Source organism: Rhopilema esculentum, chromosome 9 (genome assembly GCF_057945365.1).
Source record: "Rhopilema esculentum isolate cy_ngs chromosome 9, ASM5794536v1, whole genome shotgun sequence".
Lineage (NCBI taxonomy): Eukaryota > Metazoa > Cnidaria > Scyphozoa > Rhizostomeae > Rhizostomatidae > Rhopilema > Rhopilema esculentum.
The window spans coordinates 8,771,824-8,785,400 of NC_142823.1; positions in this window are offsets into that span (position 1 = coordinate 8,771,824).

A 13,577-nucleotide genomic window follows, 5' to 3' on the forward strand; every position below is an offset into this window, starting at 1 on the left:
AGGCTTATTAATGACGGACATAACAATTTTAAAAGACCTCGAAATTTGGTAAAAAAGTAAGGCTATAGGCTTGACAAATTTCTCCAATTTTCGTTATTTCCAAAATCAGAAAAAACGATTATTATTTTGCTCTAAATCAACTAAAACGGCGTTTTATTAGTATTTGGCTTAGCATCTAGGCTTATTAATGACGGACATAACAATTTTAAAAGACCTCGACATTTGGTAAAAAAGTAAGGCTATAGGCTTGACAAATTTCTCCATTGTTCGTTTTTTCTGAAATCAGAACAAGCGATCACTTTTCTGCTCTAAATCACCTAAAACGGCGTTTTATTAGTATTTGGCTTAGCATCAAGGCTTATTAATGACGGACATTACAATTTTAAAAGACCTCGAAATTTGGTATCAAAGTAAGGCTAAAGGCCTGACAAATTTCTCAAATTTTTGTTTTTTCTTAAATCAGAAAATACGATTATTATTCTGCTCTAAATCAACTAAAACGGCGTTTTATTAGTATTTGGCTTAGCAGCAAGGCTTATTAATGACGGACATAACAATTTTAAAAGACCTCGACATTTGGTAAAAAAGTAAGGCTATAGGCTTGACAAATTTCTCCATTGTTCGTTTTTTCTGAAATCAGAACAAGCGATCACTTTTCTGCTCTAAATCACCTAAAACGGCGTTTTATTAGTATTTGGCTTAGCATCAAGGCTTATTAATGACGGACATTACAATTTTAAAAGACCTCGAAATTTGGTATCAAAGTAAGGCTAAAGGCCTGACAAATTTCTCAAATTTTTGTTTTTTCTTAAATCAGAAAATACGATTATTATTCTGCTCTAAATCAACTAAAACGGCGTTTTATTAGTATTTGGCTTAGCAGCAAGGCTTATTAATGACGGACATAACAATTTTAAAAGACCTCTTAATTTGGTAAAAAAGTAAGGCTATAGGCTTGACAAATTTCTCAAATTTTTGTTTTTTCTAAAATCAGAAAAAACGATTATTATTCTGCTCTAAATCAACTAAAACGGCGTTTTATTAGTATTTGGCTTAGCAGCAAGGCTTATTAATGACGGACATAACAATTTTAAAAGACCTCTTAATTTGGTAAAAAAGTAAGGCTATAGGCTTGACAAATTTCTCAAATTTTTGTTTTTTCTAAAATCAGAAAAAACGATTATTATTCTGCTCTAAATCAACTAAAACGGCGTTTTATTAGTATTTGGCTTAGCAGCAAGGCTTTTTACTGACGGACATAACAATTTTAAAAGACCTCGAAATTTGGTAAAAAAGTAAGGCTATAGGCTTGACAAATTTCTCCAATGTTCGTTTTTTCTGAAATCAGAACAAGCGATCATTTTTCTGCTCTAAATCACCTAAAACGGCGTTTTATTAGTATTTGGCTTAGCATCTAGGCTTATTAATGACGGACATAACAATTTTAAAAGACCTCGAAATTTGGTAAAAAAGTAAGGCTATAGGCTTGACAAATTTCTCCAATTTTCGTTATTTCCAAAATCAGAAAAAACGATTATTATTTTGCTCTAAATCAACTAAAACGGCGTTTTATTAGTATTTCGCTTAGCATCTAGGCTTATTAATGACGGACATAACAATTTTAAAAGACCTCGACATTTGGTAAAAAAGTAAGGCTATAGGCTTGACAAATTTCTCCATTGTTCGTTTTTTCTGAAATCAGAACAAGCGATCACTTTTCTGCTCTAAATCACCTAAAACGGCGTTTTATTAGTATTTGGCTTAGCAGCAAGGCTTATTAATGACGGACATAACAATTTTAAAAGACCTCGAAATTTGGTAAAAAAGTAAGGCTATAGGCTTGACAAATTTCTCCAATTTTCGTTTTTTCTAAAATCAGAAAAAACGATCATTTTTCAGCTTTGAATCACCTAAACGGCGTGTTATTAGTATTTGGCTTAGCATCAAGGCTTATTAATGACGGACATTACAATTTTAAAAGACCTCGAAATTTGGTAAAAAAGTAAGGCTATAGGCTTGACAAATTTCTCCAATTTTCGTTATTTCCAAAATCAGAAAAAACCATTATTATTCTGCTCTAAATCAACTAAAACGGCGTTTTATTAGTATTTGGCTTAGCATCAAGGCTTATTAATGACGGACATTACAATTTTAAAAGACCTCGAAATTTGGTAAAAAAGTAAGGCTATAGGCTTGACAAATTTCTCCAATTTTCGTTATTTCCAAAATCAGAAAAAACGATTATTATTTTGCTCTAAATCAACTAAAACGGCATTTTATTAGTATTTGGCTTAGCATCAAGGCTTATTAATGACGGACATTACAATTTTAAAAGACCTCGAAATTTGGGAAAAAGTAAGGCTATAGGCTTGACAAATTTCTCCAATTTTCGTTTTTTCTAAAATCAGAAAAAACGATTATTATTCTACTCTAAATCAACTAAAACGGCGTTTTATTAGTATATGGCTTAGTAGCAAGGCTTATTAATGACGGACATTACAATTTTAAAAGACCTCGAAATTTGGTAAAAAAGTAAGGCTATAGGCCTGACAAATTTCTCAAATTTTTGTTTTTTCTTAAATCAGAAAAAACGATTATTATTCTGCTCTAAATCAACTAAAACGGCGTTTCATTAGTATTTGGCTTAGCAGCAAGGCTTATTAATGACGGACATAACAATTTTAAAAGACCTCGAAGTTTGGTAAAAAAGTAAGGCTATAGGCTTGACAAATTTCTCCAATTTTCGTTATTTCCAAAATCAGAAAAAACGATTATTATTTTGCTCTAAATCAACTAAAACGGCATTTTATTAGTATTTGGCTTAGCATCAAGGCTTATTAATGACGGACATTACAATTTTAAAAGACCTCGAAATTTGGTAAAAAAGTAAGGCTATAGGCTTGACAAATTTCTCCAATTTTCGTTTTTTCTAAAATCAGAAAAAACGATTATTATTCTACTCTAAATCAACTAAAACGGCGTTTTATTAGTATTTGGCTTAGTAGCAAGGCTTATTAATGACGGACATTACAATTTTAAAAGACCTCGAAATTTGGTAAAAAAGTAAGGCTATAGGCCTGACAAATTTCTCAAATTTTTGTTTTTTCTTAAATGAGAAAAAACGATTATTATTCTGCTCTAAATCAACTAAAACGGCGTTTTATTAGTATTTGGCTTAGCAGCAAGGCTTATTAATGACGGACATAACAATTTTAAAAGACCTCTTAATTTGGTAAAAAAGTAAGGCTATAGGCTTGACAAATTTCTCAAATTTTTGTTTATTCTAAAATCAGAAAAAACGATCATTTTTCTGCTCTAAATCACCTAAAACGGCGTTTTATTAGTATTTGGCTTAGCAGCAAGGCTTATTAATGACGGACATAACAATTTTAAAAGACCTCGAAATTTGGTAAAAAAGTAAGGCTATAGGCTTGACAAATTTCTCCAATTTTCGTTTTTTCTAAAATCAGAAAAAACGATCATTTTTCAGCTTTGAATCACCTAAACGGCGTGTTATTAGTATTTGGCTTAGCATCAAGGCTTATTAATGACGGACATTACAATTTTAAAAGACCTCGAAATTTGGTAAAAAAGTAAGGCTATAGGCCTGACAAATTTCTCAAATTTTTGTTTTTTCTTAAATCAGAAAAAACGATTATTATTCTGCTCTAAATCAACTAAAACGGCGTTTTATTAGTATTTGGCTTAGCAGCAAGGCTTATTAATGACGGACATAACAATTTTAAAAGACCTCTTAATTTGGTAAAAAAGTAAGGCTATAGGCTTGACAAATTTCTCAAATTTTTGTTTTTTCTAAAATCAGAAAAAACGATCATTTTTCTGCTCTAAATCACCTAAAACGGCGTTTTATTAGTATTTGGCTTAGCAGCAAGGCTTATTAATGACGGACATAACAATTTTAAAAGACCTCGAAATTTGGTAAAAAAGTAAGGCTATAGGCTTGACAAATTTCTCCAATTTTCGTTTTTTCTAAAATCAGAAAAAACGATCATTTTTCAGCTTTGAATCACCTAAACGGCGTGTTATTAGTATTTGGCTTAGCATCAAGGCTTATTAATGACGGACATTACAATTTTAAAAGACCTCGAAATTTGGTAAAAAAGTAAGGCTATAGGCTTGACAAATTTCTCCAATTTTCGTTATTTCCAAAATCAGAAAAAACCATTATTATTCTGCTCTAAATCAACTAAAACGGCGTTTTATTAGTATTTGGCTTAGCATCAAGGCTTATTAATGACGGACATTACAATTTTAAAAGACCTCGAAATTTGGTAAAAAAGTAAGGCTATAGGCTTGACAAATTTCTCCAATTTTCGTTATTTCCAAAATCAGAAAAAACGATTATTATTTTGCTCTAAATCAACTAAAACGGCATTTTATTAGTATTTGGCTTAGCATCAAGGCTTATTAATGACGGACATTACAATTTTAAAAGACCTCGAAATTTTGGAAAAAGTAAGGCTATAGGCTTGACAAATTTCTCCAATTTTCGTTTTTTCTAAAATCAGAAAAAACGATTATTATTCTACTCTAAATCAACTAAAACGGCGTTTTATTAGTATTTGGCTTAGTAGCAAGGCTTTTTAATGACGGACATTACAATTTTAAAAGACCTCGAAATTTGGTAAAAAAGTAAGGCTATAGGCCTGACAAATTTCTCAAATTTTTGTTTTTTCTTAAATCAGAAAAAACGATTATTATTCTGCTCTAAATCAACTAAAACGGCGTTTTATTAGTATTTGGCTTAGCATCAAGGCTTATTAATGACGGACATTACAATTTTAAAAGACCTCGAAATTTGGGAAAAAGTAAGGCTATAGGCTTGACAAATTTCTCCAATTTTCGTTTTTTCTAAAATCAGAAAAAACGATTATTATTCTACTCTAAATCAACTAAAACGGCGTTTTATTAGTATTTGGCTTAGTAGCAAGGCTTATTAATGACGGACATTACAATTTTAAAAGACCTCGAAATTTGGTAAAAAAGTAAGGCTATAGGCCTGACAAATTTCTCAAATTTTTGTTTTTTCTTAAATCAGAAAAAACGATTATTATTCTGCTCTAAATCAACTAAAACGGCGTTTCATTAGTATTTGGCTTAGCAGCAAGGCTTATTAATGACGGACATAACAATTTTAAAAGACCTCGAAGTTTGGTAAAAAAGTAAGGCTATAGGCTTGACAAATTTCTCCAATTTTCGTTATTTCCAAAATCAGAAAAAACGATTATTATTTTGCTCTAAATCAACTAAAACGGCATTTTATTAGTATTTGGCTTAGCATCAAGGCTTATTAATGACGGACATTACAATTTTAAAAGACCTCGAAATTTGGTAAAAAAGTAAGGCTATAGGCTTGACAAATTTCTCCAATTTTCGTTTTTTCTAAAATCAGAAAAAACGATTATTATTCTACTCTAAATCAACTAAAACGGCGTTTTATTAGTATTTGGCTTAGTAGCAAGGCTTATTAATGACGGACATTACAATTTTAAAAGACCTCGAAATTTGGTAAAAAAGTAAGGCTATAGGCCTGACAAATTTCTCACATTTTTGTTTTTTCTTAAATGAGAAAAAACGATTATTATTCTGCTCTAAATCAACTAAAACGGCGTTTTATTAGTATTTGGCTTAGCAGCAAGGCTTATTAATGACGGACATAACAATTTTAAAAGACCTCTTAATTTGGTAAAAAAGTAAGGCTATAGGCTTGACAAATTTCTCAAATTTTTGTTTATTCTAAAATCAGAAAAAACGATCATTTTTCTGCTCTAAATCACCTAAAACGGCGTTTTATTAGTATTTGGCTTAGCAGCAAGGCTTATTAATGACGGACATAACAATTTTAAAAGACCTCGAAATTTGGTAAAAAAGTAAGGCTATAGGCTTGACAAATTTCTCCAATTTTCGTTTTTTCTAAAATCAGAAAAAACGATCATTTTTCAGCTTTGAATCACCTAAACGGCGTGTTATTAGTATTTGGCTTAGCATCAAGGCTTATTAATGACGGACATTACAATTTTAAAAGACCTCGAAATTTGGTAAAAAAGTAAGGCTATAGGCTTGACAAATTTCTCCAATTTTCGTTATTTCCAAAATCAGAAAAAACCATTATTATTCTGCTCTAAATCAACTAAAACGGCGTTTTATTAGTATTTGGCTTAGCATCTAGGCTTATTAATGACGGACATAACAATTTTAAAAGACCTCGACATTTGGTAAAAAAGTAAGGCTATAGGCTTGACAAATTTCTCCATTGTTCGTTTTTTCTGAAATCAGAACAAGCGATCACTTTTCTGCTCTAAATCACCTAAAACGGCGTTTTATTAGTATTTGGCTTAGCATCAAGGCTTATTAATGACGGACATTACAATTTTAAAAGACCTCGAAATTTGGTATCAAAGTAAGGCTATAGGCCTGACAAATTTCTCAAATTTTTGTTTTTTCTTAAATCAGAAAAAACGATTATTATTCTGCTCTAAATCAACTAAAACGGCGTTTTATTAGTATTTGGCTTAGCAGCAAGGCTTATTAATGACGGACATAACAATTTTAAAAGACCTCTTAATTTGGTAAAAAAGTAAGGCTATAGGCTTGACAAATTTCTCAAATTTTTGTTTTTTCTAAAATCAGAAAAAACGATCATTTTTCTGCTCTAAATCACCTAAAACGGCGTTTTATTAGTATTTGGCTTAGCAGCAAGGCTTATTAATGACGGACATAACAATTTTAAAAGACCTCGAAATTTGGTAAAAAAGTAAGGCTATAGGCTTGACAAATTTCTCCAATTTTCGTTTTTTCTAAAATCAGAAAAAACGATCATTTTTCAGCTTTGAATCACCTAAACGGCGTGTTATTAGTATTTGGCTTAGCATCAAGGCTTATTAATGACGGACATTACAATTTTAAAAGACCTCGAAATTTGGTAAAAAAGTAAGGCTATAGGCTTGACAAATTTCTCCAATTTTCGTTATTTCCAAAATCAGAAAAAACCATTATTATTCTGCTCTAAATCAACTAAAACGGCGTTTTATTAGTATTTGGCTTAGCATCAAGGCTTATTAATGACGGACATTACAATTTTAAAAGACCTCGAAATTTGGTAAAAAAGTAAGGCTATAGGCTTGACAAATTTCTCCAATTTTCGTTATTTCCAAAATCAGAAAAAACGATTATTATTTTGCTCTAAATCAACTAAAACGGCATTTTATTAGTATTTGGCTTAGCATCAAGGCTTATTAATGACGGACATTACAATTTTAAAAGACCTCGAAATTTGGGAAAAAGTAAGGCTATAGGCTTGACAAATTTCTCCAATTTTCGTTTTTTCTAAAATCAGAAAAAACGATTATTATTCTACTCTAAATCAACTAAAACGGCGTTTTATTAGTATTTGGCTTAGTAGCAAGGCTTTTTAATGACGGACATTACAATTTTAAAAGACCTCGAAATTTGGTAAAAAAGTAAGGCTATAGGCCTGACAAATTTCTCAAATTTTTGTTTTTTCTTAAATCAGAAAAAACGATTATTATTCTGCTCTAAATCAACTAAAACGGCGTTTTATTAGTATTTGGCTTAGCAGCAAGGCTTATTAATGACGGACATAACAATTTTAAAAGACCTCGAAATTTGGTAAAAAAGTAAGGCTATAGGCTTGACAAATTTCTCCAATTTTCGTTATTTCCAAAATCAGAAAAAACGATTATTATTTTGCTCTAAATCAACTAAAACGGCATTTTATTAGTATTTGGCTTAGCATCAAGGCTTATTAATGACGGACATTACAATTTTAAAAGACCTCGAAATTTGGTAAAAAAGTAAGGCTATAGGCTTGACAAATTTCTCCAATTTTCGTTTTTTCTAAAATCAGAAAAAACGATTATTATTCTACTCTAAATCAACTAAAACGGCGTTTTATTAGTATTTGGCTTAGTAGCAAGGCTTATTAATGACGGACATTACAATTTTAAAAGACCTCGAAATTTGGTAAAAAAGTAAGGCGATAGGCCTGACAAATTTCTCAAATTTTTGTTTTTTCTTAAATCAGAAAAAACGATTATTATTCTGCTCTAAATCAACTAAAACGGCGTTTTATTAGTATTTGGCTTAGCAGCAAGGCTTATTAATGACGGACATAACAATTTTAAATGACCTCTTAATTTGGTAAAAAAGTAAGGCTATAGGCTTGACAAATTTCTCAAATTTTTGTTTATTCTAAAATCAGAAAAAACGATCATTTTTCTGCTCTAAATCACCTAAAACGGCGTTTTATTAGTATTTGGCTTAGCAGCAAGGCTTATTAATGACGGACATAACAATTTTAAAAGACCTCGAAATTTGGTAAAAAAGTAAGGCTATAGGCTTGACAAATTTCTCCAATTTTCGTTTTTTCTAAAATCAGAAAAAACGATCATTTTTCAGCTTTGAATCACCTAAACGGCGTGTTATTAGTATTTGGCTTAGCATCAAGGCTTATTAATGACGGACATTACAATTTTAAAAGACCTCGAAATTTGGTAAAAAAGTAAGGCTATAGGCTTGACAAATTTCTCCAATTTTCGTTATTTCCAAAATCAGAAAAAACGATTATTATTTTGCTCTAAATCAACTAAAACGGCATTTTATTAGTATTTGGCTTAGCATCAAGGCTTATTAATGACGGACATTACAATTTTAAAAGACCTCGAAATTTGGGAAAAAGTAAGGCTATAGGCTTGACAAATTTCTCCAATTTTCGTTTTTTCTAAAATCAGAAAAAACGATTATTATTCTACTCTAAATCAACTAAAACGGCGTTTTATTAGTATTTGGCTTAGTAGCAAGGCTTTTTAATGACGGACATTACAATTTTAAAAGACCTCGAAATTTGGTAAAAAAGTAAGGCTATAGGCCTGACAAATTTCTCAAATTTTTGTTTTTTCTTAAATCAGAAAAAACGATTATTATTCTGCTCTAAATCAACTAAAACGGCGTTTTATTAGTATTTGGCTTAGCAGCAAGGCTTATTAATGACGGACATAACAATTTTAAAAGACCTCGAAATTTGGTAAAAAAGTAAGGCTATAGGCTTGACAAATTTCTCCAATTTTCGTTATTTCCAAAATCAGAAAAAACGATTATTATTTTGCTCTAAATCAACTAAAACGGCATTTTATTAGTATTTGGCTTAGCATCAAGGCTTATTAATGACGGACATTACAATTTTAAAAGACCTCGAAATTTGGTAAAAAAGTAAGGCTATAGGCTTGACAAATTTCTCCAATTTTCGTTTTTTCTAAAATCAGAAAAAACGATTATTATTCTACTCTAAATCAACTAAAACGGCGTTTTATTAGTATTTGGCTTAGTAGCAAGGCTTATTAATGACGGACATTACAATTTTAAAAGACCTCGAAATTTGGTAAAAAAGTAAGGCGATAGGCCTGACAAATTTCTCAAATTTTTGTTTTTTCTTAAATCAGAAAAAACGATTATTATTCTGCTCTAAATCAACTAAAACGGCGTTTTATTAGTATTTGGCTTAGCAGCAAGGCTTATTAATGACGGACATAACAATTTTAAATGACCTCTTAATTTGGTAAAAAAGTAAGGCTATAGGCTTGACAAATTTCTCAAATTTTTGTTTATTCTAAAATCAGAAAAAACGATCATTTTTCTGCTCTAAATCACCTAAAACGGCGTTTTATTAGTATTTGGCTTAGCAGCAAGGCTTATTAATGACGGACATAACAATTTTAAAAGACCTCGAAATTTGGTAAAAAAGTAAGGCTATAGGCTTGACAAATTTCTCCAATTTTCGTTTTTTCTAAAATCAGAAAAAACGATCATTTTTCAGCTTTGAATCACCTAAACGGCGTGTTATTAGTATTTGGCTTAGCATCAAGGCTTATTAATGACGGACATTACAATTTTAAAAGACCTCGAAATTTGGTAAAAAAGTAAGGCTATAGGCTTGACAAATTTCTCCAATTTTCGTTATTTCCAAAATCAGAAAAAACCATTATTATTCTGCTCTAAATCAACTAAAACGGCGTTTTATTAGTATTTGGCTTAGCATCAAGGCTTATTAATGACGGACCTTACAATTTTAAAAGACCTCGAAATTTGGTAAAAAAGTAAGGCTATAGGCTTGACAAATTTCTCCAATTTTCGTTTTTTCTAAAATCAGAAAAAACGATTATTATTCTGCTCTAAATCAACTAAAACGGCGTTTTATTAGTATTTGGCTTAGCATCTAGGCTTATTAATGACGGACATAACAATTTTAAAAGACCTCGAAATTTGGTAAAAAAGTAAGGCTATAGGCTTGACAAATTTCTCCAATGTTCGTTTTTTCTGAAATCAGAACAAGCGATCATTTTTCTGCTCTAAATCACCTAAAACGGCGTTTTATTAGTATTTGGCTTAGCATCAAGGCTTATTAATGACGGACATTACAATTTTAAAAGACCTCGAAATTTGGTAAAAAAGTAAGGCTATAGGCCTGACAAATTTCTCAAATTTTTGTTTTTTCTAAAATCAGAAAAAACGATTATTATTCTGCTCTAAATCAACTAAAACGGCGTTTTATTAGTATTTGGCTTAGCAGCAAGGCTTATTAATGACGGACATAACAATTTTAAAAGACCTCGAAATTTGGTAAAAAAGTAAGGCTATAGGCTTGACAAATTTCTCAAATTTTTGTTTTTTCTAAAATCAGAAAAAACGATCATTTTTCTGCTCTAAATCACCTAAAACGGCGTTTTATTAGTATTTGGCTTAGCAGCAAGGCTTATTAATGACGGACATAACAATTTTAAAAGACCTCGAAATTTGGTAAAAAAGTAAGGCTATAGGCTTGACAAATTTCTCCAATGTTCGTTTTTTCTGAAATCAGAACAAGCGATCATTTTTCTGCTCTAAATCACCTAAAACGGCGTTTTATTAGTATTTGGCTTAGCATCAAGGCTTATTAATGACGGACATTACAATTTTAAAAGACCTCGAAATTTGGTAAAAAAGTAAGGCTATAGGCCTGACAAATTTCTCAAATTTTTGTTTTTTCTAAAATCAGAAAAAACGATTATTATTCTGCTCTAAATCAACTAAAACGGCGTTTTATTAGTATTTGGCTTAGCAGCAAGGCTTATTAATGACGGACATAACAATTTTAAAAGACCTCGAAATTTGGTAAAAAAGTAAGGCTATAGGCTTGACAAATTTCTCAAATTTTTGTTTTTTCTAAAATCAGAAAAAACGATCATTTTTCTGCTCTAAATCACCTAAAACGGCGTTTTATTAGTATTTGGCTTAGCAGCAAGGCTTATTAATGACGGACATTACAATTTTAAAAGACCTCGAAATTTGGTAAAAAAGTAAGGCTATAGGCTTGACAAATTTCTCCAATTTTCGTTTTTTCTAAAATCAGAAAAAACGATCATTTTTCAGCTTTGAATCACCTAAACGGCGTGTTATTAGTATTTGGCTTAGCGGCAAGGCTTTTTACTCACAGAGATAACAATTTTAAAAGACCTCGAAATTTGGTAAAAAAGTAAGGCTATAGGCTTGACAAATTTCTCAAAGTTTTGTTTTTTCTAAAATCAGAAAAAACGATCATTTTTCTGCTCTAAATCACCTAAAACGGCGTTTTATTAGTATTTGGCTTAGCATCAAGGCTTATTAATGACGGACATTACAATTTTAAAAGACCTCGAAATTTGGTAAAAAAGTAAGGCTATAGGCTTGACAAATTTCTCCAATTTTCGTTTTTTCTAAAATCAGAAAAAACTATTATTATTCTGCTCTAAATCAACTAAAACGGCGTTTTATTAGTATTTGGCTTAGCATCTAGGCTTATTAATGACGGACATAACAATTTTAAAAGACCTCGAAATTTGGTAAAAAAGTAAGGCTATAGGCTTGACAAATTTCTCCAATGTTCGTTTATTCTGAAATCAGAACAAGCGATCATTTTTCTGCTCTAAATCACCTAAAACGGCGTTTTATTAGTATTTGGCTTAGCATCTAGGCTTATTAATGACGGACATAACAATTTTAAAAGACCTCGAAATTTGGTAAAAAAGTAAGGCTATAGGCTTGACAAATTTCTCCAATGTTCGTTTTTTCTGAAATCAGAACAAGCGATCATTTTTCTGCTCTAAATCACCTAAAACGGCGTGTTATTAGTATTTGGCTTAGCATCAAGGCTTATTAATGACGGACATTACAATTTTAAAAGACCTCGAAATTTGGTAAAAAAGTAAGGCTATAGGCCTGACAAATTTCTCAAATTTTCGTTTTTTCTAAAATCAGAAAAAACGATTATTATTCTGCTCTAAATCAACTAAAACGGCGTTTTATTAGTATTTGGCTTAGCAGCAAGGCTTATTAATGACGGACATAACAATTTTAAAAGACCTCGAAATTTGGTAAAAAAGTAAGGCTATAGGCTTGACAAATTTCTCAAATTTTTGTTTTTTCTAAAGTCAGAAAAAACGATCATTTTTCTGCTCTAAATCACCTAAAACGGCGTTTTATTAGTATTTGGCTTAGCATCAAGGCTTATTAATGACGGACATTACAATTTTAAAAGACCTCGAAATTTGGTAAAAAAGTAAGGCTATAGGCTTGACAAATTTCTCCAATTTTCGTTTTTTCTAAAATCAGAAAAAACGATCATTTTTCAGCTTTGAATCACCTAAACGGCGTGTTATTAGTATAAGGCTTAGCAGCAAGGCTTTTTACTGACAGACAAGTAAAGCTATAGGCATGCGAAAATTATCCTATTTTCTATATTTCTAAAATTAGGACAAACGACAAATTCTGTGCTGCGATACACTCAAAATAGCACGTAATTAGAATTAGGCAGAAAATAATTTCTTCTTAGGAAAGGAATGCTTTAAGATCTTCGAATTTTTTTAAAAAGGAAGGATATAGGCTTGCAAGAGTCGTCTACATTTTTCGATATGGAAAATTTTTAAATAAATTAAATTTTCTGCTTTGAAATATCTAAGATAATACAATTGTTATTGCTTGTAAAAGGAAGTTTTGCTTGTTGCAATTGTCATGTTTGAAAAAGGTGCGAAGTTTGGTAAAAAGGTGAGGATATAGGTTTATGAAATTGTCATTTAAAAGCCTTTGAGATTTTTCAAACAACCTTGTAGATTTTCTTAAAAAGGCTTGAAATGAAATTGCCAAGCTGCAGTTTAGCGACCCACTATTTTATTTCCTGGTCTAAAGTTGAAGTGAATTGCTACTACCTAGCAACGATGACGGAAGCAACAGTGAGAATGAAGATTTGCAGAAACGAAGACATTTGTTCATAACTGGATATGGAGTAAAATGGATCAATCCATGCTGAACTAACGGGAGTTTGGGGGCGGTAGCCCTCAAGACAGCTTACAAAATCAAAGAGCAGAGTCATCCAAATTGATTTTGAAACTGATGTTTAGCTGAAATTGTGCGAGAGAGAATCCTCAACTGGGTGAACTTCTGAGATTTTAACTTTCGATTGTTTCAGAAACCAGCCTAGATCGAAAGGTTTGTAATTTAATTCAAACTCCAACCAGGGAAAAAAAGAG